Raw genomic sequence first — 16,377 nt, 5'->3', positions numbered from 1 at the left:
AAAAAGCTGCAAATAGCATCTCGGACTGTAATATTGGACGCGTACCATATAACAATTGCATAGAGAAGATCACTGATTTTCAACAAGAGCTGTTCAGTCGAGTGTTTTCACATCGCATGTGGTGGACTGTAATAAGGGTATTACAACTCTGTCCACTTAGTGCTGAAAGGAAAAAATACAAGGAAAGCAGATTCAATACTGTGCTGCTTCTGAAAAGAACATTTCCAGTGTCTAACGAGTAATCTACAGTACACACTACAGCATGTTATTTTCCTATAAAGGATAACAATCAGCAATCTACATGTGTAATAGATTATTTTTTTACGGTAAAATTGATTTTTCTAGTTGGTCATTATTTAACAAATGGAAATACACATATAAATCTGTCTCTGCTATAGACGCCTATACTTAAAACATAGTATACCTGTCCTTAGATGCTCCCAGTACAAATAATGACCAATGTGCGGAGTACAAGATTTTATGGGAATGTCTAAGTAATATATTTTTGTTTGTTATTTTAAAGAAGAACACAGCCTAACAGCATTGTCCACTTTTGAACCAGGCCGCCCCTTATTTTTCCTTGGCAGGACTGATTTGTCCTGATCGTTAAGCTGCCATATGATGTAGAACTCTGTGTGTCCCGGCTGTATTACAATGTACAGTAATCTGTGCAGCAGGTACCACTGGGACAGTTATTGACATATGACACAACCTGTTGGATGTGATATCATATGACAGAGGGAAGCTGGGCTGGGGGGCAGGGGGGCATCTGACATCCAGGCTGGTCCCATATTGGGCTACCTTTGGCCGGGTCACTGGGCCACTTGCATTTTTTTCCTTTAAAATGTTCCTAATAGGCTGCTGAGTCGAGTCTTTGCCAGCCCTCCCCCCCTGACCGCTGCGGAGAATATGTTGGTTGATCTTTAGATATTTGTGAAATGTAACAGGGGAGGCTGCTGAATGCAAGCACAAAGGAGTTAGAGTCGATCATGGACAAGGCTATGCAGGATTTACATTTTATAACATGGACCTAGGGGTTGACACGATGTTTAAATGTCAGACAACTCCTGCACTGCAAATTACATATATCCAGCCTGCTAAGTAACTCTGCTCTTTCATTTTGACACAGACGCTACATTAAAGGGACTCTAACCTTATATGTTTCCCTCTGGTATTTACCTAATGTAGATATTAAGTGATTGATGCATAAAAGTCTTCTTGTTACTATGATGGTGCTTGTAGAGCAAGCTGGCCAGCCTGTTGCGCCTCAGGTGTGTCATAGGCAAACCGAGGGGAGTTTCCCAGTGCCTGGAAACCCCCCTCCCAGCCTGGGGCACTGTATGCTTGAGGTGGCTGGACCCAGCCACTTTGCAGCTCGTGTGCAGATCGTTTCTATCTGCACTGTTCACAGCCATCTCTCCCCTGCTGTGTGTCCCCACCCCTTTCTCTCACCACTGCCTGCATGTCTCCTGTGCAGCAGGAGGACATGATTACACAGCATAATTAGACTTACCTTGAAGACGACGCTGGAGATCCCCGAAGACAGCAGCATAATGACAGGAAGGCTTTCCGATTGGAGAACATACCACCTCTGCTGCCTGACGTCATCACGATGTCTGTCAAGCTAAATTTAAAGAGGTAATGTTCGGTTAAGTGTTTAACCACTTAACCTTAGGGGACCCCACATTGCCGCTTTAAATTTTGCTTGACACACGTCGCGATGACATCAGGCAGCAGAGGTGGTATGTTCTCCAATCGGAAAGCCTTCCTGTCATTATGCTGCTGTCTACGAGGATCTCCAGCGTCGTCTTCAAGGTAAGTCTAATTATTTTCAAGTCGATTTTCTATTCTTTCGGGGGGGTTTTGGAGGCATGACGGGTGTGGGAATTACCAGCATAGTTTTATCATACCCCACCCGTTCAGGTGACAAGAGATATATTTAATATTGGAGTCAGGGTATGGCATTACTGGGGCATAAGGTCCAAAAAGGGACTAAAATATGGCTTTAGCAACTGCAAGTGCCCCCCTCTCAGGTACGCTTATGTCATGTACAGAGGAATAACATAAAACTGTCTCTTTCATATATATTCCGATCTATCCACATGACACATACTAAATTGTGCACTTTACTATGTCTCACACAGGGCCGGACTGGGACTAAAAATCAGCCCTGGCATTTAAAGAACACAGGCCCACCTCTTGTGGGCTCCATGCACTATATTGTTGCACACTGATGCTGGCGCAGTGTGCGTTGCTGGTGCAGTACAACATGATGTAGTATGAGTGTGTGTGTGTGGGGGGGGGTAAATATTTCTCCTAATGACCCTCAACATTACATTGTTAGCACCCATATTACATCAATAAATACCATGACAACACATTATTAGTACCCAAATTACAGTAATAAATAACCCTCCACACACACTCCTACTACATCGATACCCACCCACATTACAGCACCCCGCATGACCCCCACATTACAGCAATCAGCATCATCCATCACATTACAGCAATCAGCATCGTCCATCGCATTACAGTATCCAGCATCACCTACAATTCCAGCAACCATCATCACCCCCACATTACAGCAACCGGCGTCACCCCCCACATTACAGTAACCAGCATCACCCCCACATTACAGCAACCGGCATCAACCCCCCCCCCCCCCCCCCCACACACACACACACACACACATTACAGCAACCAGCATCACCCCCACATTCCAGCAGGGGCGGATCTAGAAAATTACTGTACCCGGGGCGATTTAGGGGGGGCAATTTAGGCCCCGCCCCTTTCTAACATCTTAGGCTGCCGACGGCTGCACACTATGTGCAGGTCCGTCCAGCCGTGACAAGCAGGGACAGTGTGCTGCCCGGCTGCTCTGATTGTGTTTTAACTGCCTGTCACGGCTGGACGGACCTGCACATACTGTGCAGCCGTCGGCAGCAAGTGTCTGCTAGAGGGGGCGATCGCCCCCCCCCTGGATCCGCCACTGCATTCCAGCAACCAGCATAACCCCCCACATTACAGCAACCGACATCATCCCCACATTACAGCAATACCCTATCATACTTATAAGCAATACTAAGCCCCAAACACACTACAACATTGCCACCACCACACCACCCCATACTACAGCAATACCACCAATTATACAGGTGCCACTGTAGGAAACAAATGTTTTGCTTTTTTCAAATCTCCCACAAAATAGCAACAACAGAATACTTACACACATATAGGTAACAGGTACCCTTTTCCCTCAATTAAATAGCAATGGCTGAATTTTCATGAATCATTCCACATGGAATAAAACTCTAACAAATATATCAGAAAAAACATAACTATTGAATGATCATTTGAACCCACGTGGCCGCATTAAAAGTATTTCCAACTACAGAAAAATGTCAGAGAAAAATATATTTTTAAACTACAGTAACTGGTTATGCGTCCTTTCTATTCATTTTAAATAACACAGTATATTAATTAAGGGGTATAGAGGAGGTGGGTGAGAGATAATTGGATGTGATCCATCAGTTTCATTAGATAGGAAACATTTTGCTTATTTACCTGGAGACATCTACCCCCTTGACTCACAGGCAGGGCTGACAAGAGGAATTTTGGGACCCAGTACAGCAACTTCTTTGGGCCCCTGTCATATTCAACAATGAGAGACTTGCCTTTGGCAGAAGTTCATATTATGCCACACCGTAGTGCCCCCAGTTCATATTATGCCACACCGTAGTGCCCCCAGGTCATATTATGCCACATAATATTACCCTCAATCAGTGCCGGATTAAGGAAATAGGAAATAGGCCCCTGGGCTAAGGGAGCCTCCATTCCCCCTTGAGGGTTGTCGTCGCCCCCCCCCCCCCCCCCATGATCCCAGCAGCACTGATCGTGCCGGGGGCGCCCCGACCGATCAATACTGCTGCTGAGCACTTTCAAGGGCCCCCTGGATGCCATAGGCCCCTGGGCTGTAGCCCAGTTAGCCCTATGGTTAATCCGGCCCTGCCCTCAATTCATATTTGGCCATGCAGTAGTGCCTACAAATCATATACCATACAGTATTATGCCACAATAGTGCCCCCAAATAACATTATGCCATACAGTAGTGCCCAGACAAAAAAACTCATTCACAAATAAAAATTGGTACAGCATATCAGATACTAGAGTGTGAGTCCCAGGAGCAGCTTAATACACCATTTACAATGGAAACAAAAATAGATATATTGACACATCACAGATAAAATTTATGACAAGCAGTGTTTTTTCCTCTTAATTAAAAGTCTCTGTACAGATAAATATGCAAGAAAATTACAGCGCAATAATGAACATACATAGTGTTTTAAACATCATTGGATACACAGTAGTGCCCCCAGTTCAACAAAGGATGGTTAAAAACACATTGCACATGAGAAAATATATGAACTTACCTGATTATGGCATACTGTGTTCTGTATTCCTACTGGGCACGCTGGGCAATGAGGGATCTGCAGCTGTCAGCTCACACAGCCAGTCAGGAGCAGGGACCGAGGGCAGTGGTCAAAGTGGAAATTTAGAATTGGGGTATGGAAAATATAAGTGAATGGAGTATGAAGGCTTGATTTTTTATTTTATTTTAACACTTGTCCCCTCTGTGCATTCCCATTCTTCATTACTACTTGATGGCTGCTTGCCTGACATTCCCATTCTTAAGATGTCTCTTCTTTTACCTATGCCCCTGCAGCATCTTCTCCTTTGTCCCTCTCACTTTATTTTACTCCCTGCACCCCCTTTTCCCCTGGCTCTCTCACCCCTCTTCCAGCACCCCCTTCCCTCCTGGCTCTCACACCTCTTCCAGCACCACCTCCACCCTGGCTCTCTCTCACCCCTCTTCCAGCACCCACTTCCCCCCTGGCTCTCACACCGCTTCCAGCACCACCTCCCCACTGGCTCTCTCTCACCCCTCTTCCAGCACCCACTGCACCCCTGGCTCTCTCACCCCTCTTCCAGCACCTCCTTCCCTCCTGGCTCTCACCCCTCTTCCAGCACCTCCTTCCCTCCTGGCTCTCACCCCTCTTCCAACACTCCCTTCCCCCCTGGTTCTCACCCCTCTTCCAGCACCCACTTCCCCCCTGGCTCTCTCACCCCTATTCCAGCACCTCCTTCCCTCCTGGTTCTCACCCATCTTACAGTACCCCCTTCTCCCCTGGCTCTCATCCCTCTTCCAGCACCCCTTCCCCCTGGCTCTCACCCATCTTCCAGCACCCCCTTCCTTCCTGGCTCTCACCCCTCTTCCAAAAATCATGGCACTCCCGCGACTCCGTGCGAAAATCCGCGCCCCCTCCGCGAAAATCGCGGAGCCCCCCCTCCCGCAAAAATCACGGCACCCCCCCTCCCCGTGATCCCCTCCCTAGTCAGAAAAAAAAATAAAAACTGTAAAAACTGTGTCCACATTGCAGGGCAATAAGGGGGAGGGAGCAGAGGAGCGCTCGTCCGTCGCACAGCAGAGGTGCAGGAATCCAAGAAGTGTCGGCCGGCCCATCTAGCTATCGGCCCTTTTGGCATTTGCCAGAAGTGCCAGATGGCCAGTCCGGCCCTGGTCTCACAGCTCTAAATTAATATCCCTGCACAAGCCACTAAACCGTACTCATTATACTACATCATCCTCATCATTATCATCAACATTTATATAGTGGGATCAAATTCCGTAGTACTTCACAATCATGGCCAAACAGTACTAAACTATACTGGGTAATACAGACAAAGAGGTAAGAAGGCCCTGCTCACAAGCTTACAATCTATGGGACTCCTTTACTGCTAACACAACAACCTTTTACACAACAAATGACTGAACTCCACACTTTACAATGTATTCCCCACTTGCTACAGTATTAACCTTATATCCAGCTCTGTTTATTCAATCTGTGCACAAACATTGTACAGTGTCACTATTACTTCATCACAATTTACCACAATATGGCAGTAATACAATTAGTAAAGTGTTTCTGCAATTACGGTACAGAAAACATCACTCATTTTTAATCTTAAATTATAAGGGGCATATTCAATTGTCCAGAAGTCCCGCCACGTAAAAACTACTACCGTTATTAGGGAGCTGCGAACTGAAATCCAGCGAGAAAATTACCGTAGTAACGGTTTTTCCGCGCACTATTACCGTAGTAACGGTTTTTCCACGCACTATTACCGTAATAACTGTAATAGTGTGTGGACCGCGGGATTTTCGGCGTTTCCGCCGACAATTGAATACGCCCCTAAATGTGTCAATTCTGGATATCACCCAAGACATTAAATAGCAGGGTGACAGATTACATTGTAATATGGGTAAAGGTGTTATTTCTCAGTTAAAGTTGTACACTTTATAACACCAGAAAAATAATGCAGTTATTCAGGGCTATTAGCCAATGGTTGATTAAGATGTTCTAGGGCCTCGGAATGTAGTCTCGACTACATGTCAAACGTACATCATGCAGTGCCGGATAGCTGTAAGTGAGGCCCCTAGCCACAAAGGGCCTGAATCATTAAGGAAAGTAAGGCAAAAAAAAAGGAGTAAATGTTCTCACAGACAAACCATGTTACAATGCAAGTGGTGCAAATTAGTTTATTATTTTGAACATAAGTTAAATACTGTCTGTTTTTAATCTAGCACACAAATACTTGATAGCTTTATTTTTACACTGAAATTTAAAGTTGACCTAGGATATGCCTTTCCCCAACTATAAATCTGTCTCCACATTTTAAATTTACCTCCCCCTCCAATGCAACATGGTTTTGCCCAGGTGCAAAGCTCCTTTTTTATGCTTCGCTCTCCTTAATGACTCAGGCCCAATGTCTTTTGGGAGCCTCCTTCTATCTTCCCCCTCACTAACAGCCTCCGAGCAGACTGGTGCTTGTAGTTCCATAGAACGGCTGTTGTAAAACATGAAAATATGTCCGCCTATCCTGCTAGCTCTCTCAGTTGCTTGGAAGGATAACATTTGTTGTTTCAAAATATTCAGTGATCCTTGGGTGTCCAAATAGCTAAGTTAGTATGAGTACACCTAGAGCATTATACAAGTATGACTACCTTTGGTGGGACTAGAACTCCCAGCCTGTCCCAGCAGCTCAGAGGCTGGAAGGAGCAAGCTGACACCTGTATATCCACAACAAATAAATGGTCTCATAATATTAGAACTACTAGTTACTATTTATACAATAACATCTGTACAACTACACCCCACCCTGTCCTGGCTGCTCATAGGCCTGAGTGTAGGACAGAGTTGTAGTTTCATTTCAGCTGTTTTTGGAAGTATAAATGTGTCATCCTGCCCTGCCAGCTCTCTCATTTGATATGACAGGCTATGATTTGTAGTTCCACAAAAGTTAGTAGTGACATATATTTGGATGTACTAGTAGTATGCAGGGCCGGTGCTAGGGTCCTCGGCGCCCTAGGCACAATGTAAAAATCCACCCCCCCCTACAATCCTCAGCCTACATTGCTAGTCTCTGAGAGCTATCACAGGGCAGGATGGAACTTGTAGTTCCAAAACAGTTGGAGAGCACCTCATGTGTCCTACCTGCTATATATAAACTTATTTTCTTTTACCATGGACTAGTGATTTAGTGCCTCTGCCTCTGTAATGATGGTACGGACAAGCCCATATTCATAGAAGCTCCGACAACAAGCTCCATGCAGACGTCTTACTCACAATGGTCAGAGCTGGAGGGTAGTGGGCAGAGTGTTGTTATTAGATGTTGGGGCCCGAACCTTAGAACCAATCCAGGCTGATTCATGCAGCCTGCACGTGAATCAGCCTGGAGTCACACTGTTAACATTATTGCTAGTGCCCAGGGGGAGGCTACTTCTACCCACCATGTGTCCACAAGCTGCCAGGGAGAGGGGGGCTTTCAGCCGGGGAGGAGAACCAGAACCAGGGTCCTGGAAAGTATTTTTAGGCTGAGATTTAAAGATAAATCTCCCTCCCTTGACTCGCCTACATGGGAGATAGGAGCCAGTTATTTTATTAAATATACATTTAGTTTTAAATACATATATATATGTATATATTAAACATACCTTTACATAGGTGCCGGGACTTAACCCTTTTGACCCTGCGCACCATGTAAGCCCCAGAGCCACAGCGCCCTTACACTTAAATACAAGTTTACTCTCCACTGTGCTTGGGGCTTACCCCTTCATCGTTGTGGCGCTGAGTATTACTCTTCCGGCACCGCGGCGCACAGTTAAAACACAGTTTTCATTTATTAAATATATTTAAACATTACTTTCTAGGCGTGTCCCCAAGCGCTGGTAATTTAACCCCTCTGGCACCAGTTATTAACCCTCCTGGCGCTGGAGCACATTTAAAGATGGTGTGCAGCAGGCAGACCTCCGGACCCAACCACAAATACATAGAGCATCTTAATGATCCATATGTAATACAGAGAACATTCTAGTGACCTCTATAAAGTACAATACAGACAACATCTTACTGGCTAAGTGACTGACTGGTATTCAGTGTCAAGTCTGTTCTGGACACTATAAAATACAGGCCCCAAAATCTCTAGTGGTGATACAGTGCAGACCCCTAAAATCTCTAATGGCTTTATAAGGCAGACATCCACAAATCACTTGTTGCTTTACTATACAGACCTGGTATTGACCCTCATCTTTCCATCAATGTTTGTGACAACATCAGACCCCAGATCTCTTGTGGTGACCCAAATTGATTACCTACCACTCCATTGGTCCCATGCTTTATTCCTGCTCATTGGAGAATAAATTTGCTTGTTCTGTGACACCGTCATACCCAATAAACAACTTCCTGCACTTTGATTGGTGGCCCTCAGCGACCATCTTCCAATCAGCATGCTAGAAGCGTCTACAAAGTATGACAGCATATGCAGTAATATTGTGGCTGCACAGTTTATGGTTGCAACTGGCAGCCGAAAGGCAGAGGATATTTCCCAGCCATTCCTAATTTGTTTCTAATTTAAACAGAACAATCTGGGTGCATCTTCTATCTGCCTCACAGCTGCCGCACACGGACATGAATTGTGTGGTCACAGGTAAACCAGACAAAGATACACTTCAGACAAAGATACCGCGCTGATTCTGTTCTCTTATGTCCAATACATATATGGAATATAAAGTACCAGCAGAAAGCACAGAAAAAAAATGATCAATTATCATCACCGTTTAGTAATATAGTCCAAGAACGGAAAAAAAAAATGCACTTGTTTTCAATGAATTACATCAGCTAACACAGAAACGTGGAGGCAGCTCAAAGGTGCAATCAGATGATTAGTATGTCCCAAACCCCACCCCCCCCAGACAGAGCTAAATCGGCTGCAGTTTGGTAGACCAATGGCTGGGTAAAAACAGCTGGCTGCATTTATATGTTTCACTGTCAGATATTTGATCTGATATTATGGCAGTACCCTAAAATATCTGAATCCCCCAATCAATGTCTAATATCTAATTGAGAATTAGAGCATGATGTGCAGCCAGTACAGCTCATATGGCATTTAATCCACGTATATGGGGAATTATGCCAGGGATATGCAGCGCCATTCTTCCAGAAAAATGTCGCTCACCTGGCTGGTGGTGGTTGGATAACACTGTCCCGGACATTGCTCCAGAATATCCCATAAATGCTTGATTTCAATTCAGATCTGGGGGTAAATGTATCAAGCTGAGAGTTTACCGGCGGGTTTGAAAAGCCAATCAGATTCTAGCTATCATTTATTTAGTACATTCTACAAAATGATAGCTAGAATCTGATTGGTTGCTATAGGCAACATCTCCACTTTTCAAGCCCGCCGGAAAACTCTCAGCTTGATACATTTACCCCCTGGTGACTGGCAAGACCATGACCTGTTGATAACATCAGTGTAATGCTCATCAGACCACTGGCCACCACATGTGCTCTGTGGACAGGACATTGTTATCCTGGAAGACAACTTTCCTGTCAGGAATGAAATACTACAATTTGGGGTGAGGATGATCCCTCAGTACCGTTAAGTATTGATTAGCATTGGCCTTGGCTTATAAGAGAATGACTGAACCTAAACCATGCCAGGAATATGTGCCCAAGAAATATTACAGAACCAGCAGAACCCTCCACTGTTGGCACCAAGCACTAAGGGCTGTAGAGATCTTTAGGCTGTCTCCAGACATGCACTCGTCTGTTTGTTGAGAACATGGCGAAGGATGATTCAAATGACCATATCACTGTCCTCCACCTGCTCCGTGTCCCTGATTTATCCCTCATTCACCTTGTTTATGTCCACTACCTCTAGCTCAAGTTCCAAAGCTAGTCTAGTCCTAGGAAGAAAATATGCATTTTAATACTATAAGAAACCATTTCACAGTGCCAGTTGCACCAATGGAAATATAGATATTTTTAAAACAAACTACATCATATAAAGTTATATAAGTCAACTTCATATTAAGATTAAAAAGATATTAATCAGACACCGTGCAAAACTTGTATTATTGTCAGTTTTTTAGTTGAAACCTATAAAGAAGACAGCATTAAACTATTATTTTAAAATAACATTATTTTCCGTTTATTGTAAAAATCAATCCTTTTTTTTTTAAGTTATACATTTAGCTCACCTTAAACTGTGTGATGTCCAATTCAGTAGACACAGCGACAAAAAAACCCAGCTAATATAAACAGTACAGTACACACTGCATCTGAAAGTGTTTTCTACCAAGCACTAACTTTTATACCCCAGCGAAGGGACATCACACAATCTATGATGTCAGTCAGTGACATGTTCAGTCTGGCCACAACTAAATTTGCATACTGTCTGTATCATGTAACTGAGTAAAGGGAATTATACTGTATGATTGCTTATAATGCATGGATGCTTACACTTATACAAAATATGAGGGAATAACCCCAACGATGACTGCTGTGAAGCCTATTTTCTGTGTATATAAAATACACTATATGGACAAAAGTATTTGGCCACACCTGTTAATTATTTAATTATTGAATTGAGGCGTTTCAATCAGACCCGTTGCCAGAGGTGTAGAAATCAAGCACCTAGCTATACAGTCTCCATTTGACACATTTGTGATACAAAATGGGCCGTTGTGAAGAGCTCAGTGACTTCAAGCGTGGTACTATGATAGGATGTCACCTTTGCAATAAGACGGTTCATGAAATTTCATCCCTGCTGGATATTCAACTGTAAGTGATATTATAAGAAAGTGAAAGCGTTTAGGAACAACAGCAACTCAACCACAAAGCGGAAGACCACGTAAAATCACAGAGCGGGTTAATAACTGCTAAGGCGCATGGTGCGTAAAAGTTGCCAATGCTCTGCTGCTTCTATAACTGAAGAGTTCAGAACTTCTACTGGCATTAATGTAAGCATAAAAACTGTGTTTCGGGAGCTTAATGGAATGGGTTTCCATGGGCGAGCAGCTGCATGGAAGCCTCACACCACCAAGACTAATGCCAAGCATTGGATGGAGTGGTGTAAAGCACACAGACACTGGACTGTGGAGCAGTGGAAACGTGTTCTGTGGAGTGATGAATCACTCTTCTCTGTTGGACAGTCAGATGTGGAGTCTGTGTTTGGCGGATGCCTTGAGTACGTTACCTGTCTGACTTCATTATGCCAACTGTGAAGTTTGGTGGAGGAGGGATAAAGGTATGGGGTTGTTTTTCAGGGGTTGCGCTAGGCCCCTTATCTCCAGTGAAGGGCAATCTTAATGCTTCAGCATACCAAGTCATTTTGGACAATGTTATGCTTCCAACTTTGTGGAAACAGTTTGTGGAAGGCCCTTTTCTATTCCAACATGACTGTTCCCTAGTGCACAAATTAAGGACTACAGAGACATGGTTTGATGAGTTCAGTGTGGCCCACACAGAAAGACTTTAAACACAGACAAGGGGCTAGATTTACTAGGCTGCGGGTTTGAAAAAGTGGGGATGTTGCCTATAGCAACCAATCAGCTTCTAGCTGTCATTTTGTAGAAGGTACTAAATAAATGAAAGCTAGAATCTGATTGGTTGCTATAGGCAACATCCCCACTTTTTCAAACCCGCAGCTTAGTAAATCTAGCCCAAGGTCATCTGAAAGTGCATTACATGGGCTATGACACACAATCCCAAAAATATTGTATGCCACATGGACTTGTACTGTTGTACACACATTTTCTGATAAGTTCTCTTTACTTTTCTTTTCTTAGTGCAAGTTCCCCCATAACGCAACATTCAGAATCATTAAAAATACATTGGCGTCCTGTAGGAATGCTCATTTTTGTGTCTGATAAAGTGTTTAACAAGTGCTTGACGTGACACTTGTGACTGCCTTAATAGACCAACTTCCTGAGGGATCACCATAGAGTGCTGTCCAGTTCCAGAGCGCTGCTACGACACTTATGGTAAGAATGGGACAGGAGCACAGAGACAACTGTACTCTAACAGACAATAGAGCCATTTGGGCAGATTGTGGAAGAGTAGAATATGATGACAGGATGTGTTACGAGGTAAGACAGGAATTTGTAATATAAGGTGCAAAGGGGTCAGTTTTGGTAGTAAAAAGAGTCTTGATTTTGAATGGATAGAAGGCAGAGGAAAGGACAGAGGTACATATGATGGACAAGGTATGAACTAGACTAGGATGTGTCAGAAGAAGAGCAATGTGCAGTAAGCTTGGGAGCAGGGTTCTCTTACCTCTCTGTCTGTATGTATTACCCAGTATTGTTTTATTAATGTTTGTTCCCAATTGTAAAGCGCTACGGAATTTGCTGGCGCTATATAAATAAATGATGATGATGATGATGAATGTGCAGATTAAGCTGCAGAGTGAAAATTTTTAATGGAACCTAATCAGCAGGGGCCTGAGTCATTAAGAAGAGCAAAGCAAAAAATAATGAGTAAATTTGCACCTAGGCAAAACCATTTTGCATTGGAGGGGGAAGTAAATTTAAATATGGGTACAGATTTATAGTTGGGGTAGAGAAAGTCCTAGATCAACTTTAAATTTCAGTGTAAAAATAATCCTATCAAGTATTTGTGTGATACATGAAAAAACAGCCAGCATTTTCCATATGTGCAAATTAATAAACTAATTTGCACCCCTTGCATTGTAACATTGTTTGTCCGGGATCAAATTTACTCTTTTTTTGGCCTTACTTTCCTTATTGACTCAGGCCCTAGAAGTCATCAGGGATCTTCTTACCCCCTGCTATCCTAAGAAGAGAAGAGACAATGGGCTAGATTTACTAAGCTGCGGGTTTGGAAAAGTGGGGATGTTGCCTATAGCAACCAATCAGATTCTAGCTTTCATTTATTTAGTGCTTTCTACAAAATGACAGCTAGAATCTGATTGGTTGCTATAGGCAACATCCCCACTTTTTCAAACCCGCAGCTTAGTAAATCTAGCCCAATGTGTTTCTAAGTGGAAAGTCTCTTCTCAGTGAGTTGCTTGACCAAATACATATATTAAAACATACTTGAAAAACATCTGTGAGAGGCTGTGATATCATAAGTAATAACAAACTAGTCAGTGGTACCTTTTTGAGCTAAAGAATGGATATAATGATGGCAGGAAAAGAGATAGCAGGAATCCAAATGAAAAGACGGAGAGAAGACAAAACTGATAAACTTTGTAATTCACAGTTAATTCTGTCCAGAACTGTATAATGCAGGCTGGAGTGGAGGAAAACATTTGGGGACTCTACTCACTCTTGTTGTGGAGCCTTATTTCATACAGGCAACGTGCTATCCATCGATAACACACTGCTGGTCGGAGTGAGGACCCCGAATCCAGCAGAAGTTGGGGGTCTCTGGATCAGGTGAGGCAGGAACACAGGAATGTCATTTATACCAGTTGTTTCATTTCCTCCTATGATACCAGCTCTACGTGTTATAGTCATAGCCCCATGCTGGGTGTAGACAAATTACTCCAACTGTTAGGTGCAAGTCTATCAAGTTTATAGCTTAAAATGTGATGGGCATTAAAACAAATAAACAAACAAGCAGCACAGGTTGGTATTTATGCCCATAGGCAGGTGTGGGTAAGTAAAATAACCATATTATACCTGCCATGCTCCTACATAATATACTAGCAATGAGCTCCTGTATATTATTTACCATCCTGTGCCCCCCTACATGACATACCAGCCACATGTCCGTATGTGTTGTGCCAACCATATGCCAATACATATTGTGCCACACACCTAATTTACCAGCCATGTCCTTATACTCTTATTTCAGTGTATTAATCCTGTGACTCCACACATAATAAATCAACCAAATACCAACAAAATGATGTATGAGTCTGTGCCCCCACACATACCAGTCATGTACTCATGTACTGTACCAATTTGTGCCCTCAAATATTGTACCAAACATATAGCAACTAGTGCACCACACTTTATATGCCAAGCCACATAATTAATAGGACCACTATAATAGCAGAGGCTGTGTCCTCACACCATATACAGACATATTTTCCCACAGAATATACACTGAAACATTTTCTCCTCATCTTCACCACTGCAGCAGCTGGGCATTATATAGCAGGATACACGTCTACACAGTTATAATGTGAGTAGGGATTCCAGTGAATGTATAAGTATGAGTTAGATCACTGGCAGTGGCGGAACAGGCATTACTAGGACCCATTGGAAAATGTGCATAGGGGACCAGCGATGTCTTTAGTCCATAGTTGCCAACCTTTGAAGATTGGTCTCTGGGTGTCTGGAGGTGGGCGTCAGGGAAGGGGGGGCGCGCCGCGAATCGCATCATTTTGGCCCCACCCTCTGTGATGTAATGACGCATCATTTTACCACGGGGGACGGCCCAAAATAATGCGCTTCACAGAGAATCGCATCATGGATGCTTGAAATCTGCCCATTTCACTAGGCAGTGGGCAGATGCAGGAGAATTGTCAGCTCTCCTGGAAGTTCAGGAGACCTACCCGGATTTTGGGAGTATCCCGGATATTCCTGGGAGAGTTGGCAAGTATGCTCTAGTCTCCCCTCTGCACTGCTCTAAAGACATTGCCAGATCCACATTGCTGGTCATGCCTGCAATACCATGTTTCACCACTATGTTGTTTTACAACAACCACAGGCTTCAGGACACTACATATGAAACTTGTATCTGTACTGCCTCAAACACTAGACCCCTTCCTCATTCACCGAAAACCATTTAACTGTCTTGGTTTGTCTCTGCCCAAATTCTTACCAGCCGCATGATGCCAAGTAAAATTCACAGTCCTTCATTTATGTTGCAACATGAGCACATCTAAAACCAATTATTACCTTTAAAACCTTGCACTTTATGGCACAAGCGAAAACCAAGTAATTTTTATAGTAAATGCTTGATTATAGCTGAATGCAGATGCGTTATCTTATTTGACTGTTGCATGTATCAGGGGATTAGATTGCCCTCTAGTGAAAATATGAATTACGTGTTAGAACAATAGGAACAGATTAATTTCTCAATTTACCAGCAAATATCAATAAGTCGAAGGAACATTATAATCAAAATAGTGTATTATTTTAATTTTAACACATCATTCAGAGTAGGATCATAGTAATCTATTTTATTGGTACAATTTTCAGCTATTCTATTTTTATTATTTATTATGTCAATATATTTATTATTGGAAGCTGTAGCTCTTATCATTTTAGGTTTTCTTTCCCAGACTCGTTAGCTTATTTAATACAATTGTCATCAAGTAGGTGAAGCAACCAGACCATCTTACAGAGGCGGAATTAGCGAACTGTGGGCCCCAGTGCAGGAAGGCGGGGAGGAGGGAACTGGGGCCCCCAACCCTCTGCATCTGCCATGCAATGGGCCCCATTATCTTCATGGGCCCCATTATCGTCATGGGCCCCAGTCCACGGCACCTGCAGCACCAATGGTAGTTCCACCGCTGCCACCTTAGTAAAACATATAGGGCCTTATGTACAACTGGATGTAATTTATATACTACTCCTATATATATTTATATTCCAACTCCTTACACTTAGACAGGGGTGGGGTCTCCCTTCAAAGCTTCAAACAGCACAAAGCTGTGACAAGCTGGGAATAAAATTAAAATCAATGCATATTAATGCCGCTGAACTTCTTTCATAGCCTAGGGGCGAATGACAGGTCAGGAGGCCTGTCCACAACTAATCAATCCAAAGCAACTTCGCTCTGATTGGTCAGAGCATGATTAAGTAGCTCTGATTGGTACATTGTGGTTAGACACAACCTGGGGTCTCAATTAACTCTATTGGAGCAAGTAACCAGTAGTAATTATTTGAGATTATTTGAGGGAAACTTAGCTGCTGAGCCGATGTCATGTGGGCCTTTCAAGCACAACAATTCCCATCTTTTTTATTAAATTTAGTTATAACTTCTTTGCATTTGAAAT

This window comes from Mixophyes fleayi, chromosome 4 (assembly GCF_038048845.1).
Source record: "Mixophyes fleayi isolate aMixFle1 chromosome 4, aMixFle1.hap1, whole genome shotgun sequence".
NCBI classification, from domain to species: domain Eukaryota; kingdom Metazoa; phylum Chordata; class Amphibia; order Anura; family Limnodynastidae; genus Mixophyes; species Mixophyes fleayi.
Note: the sequence above shows the minus strand (reverse complement) of the source record.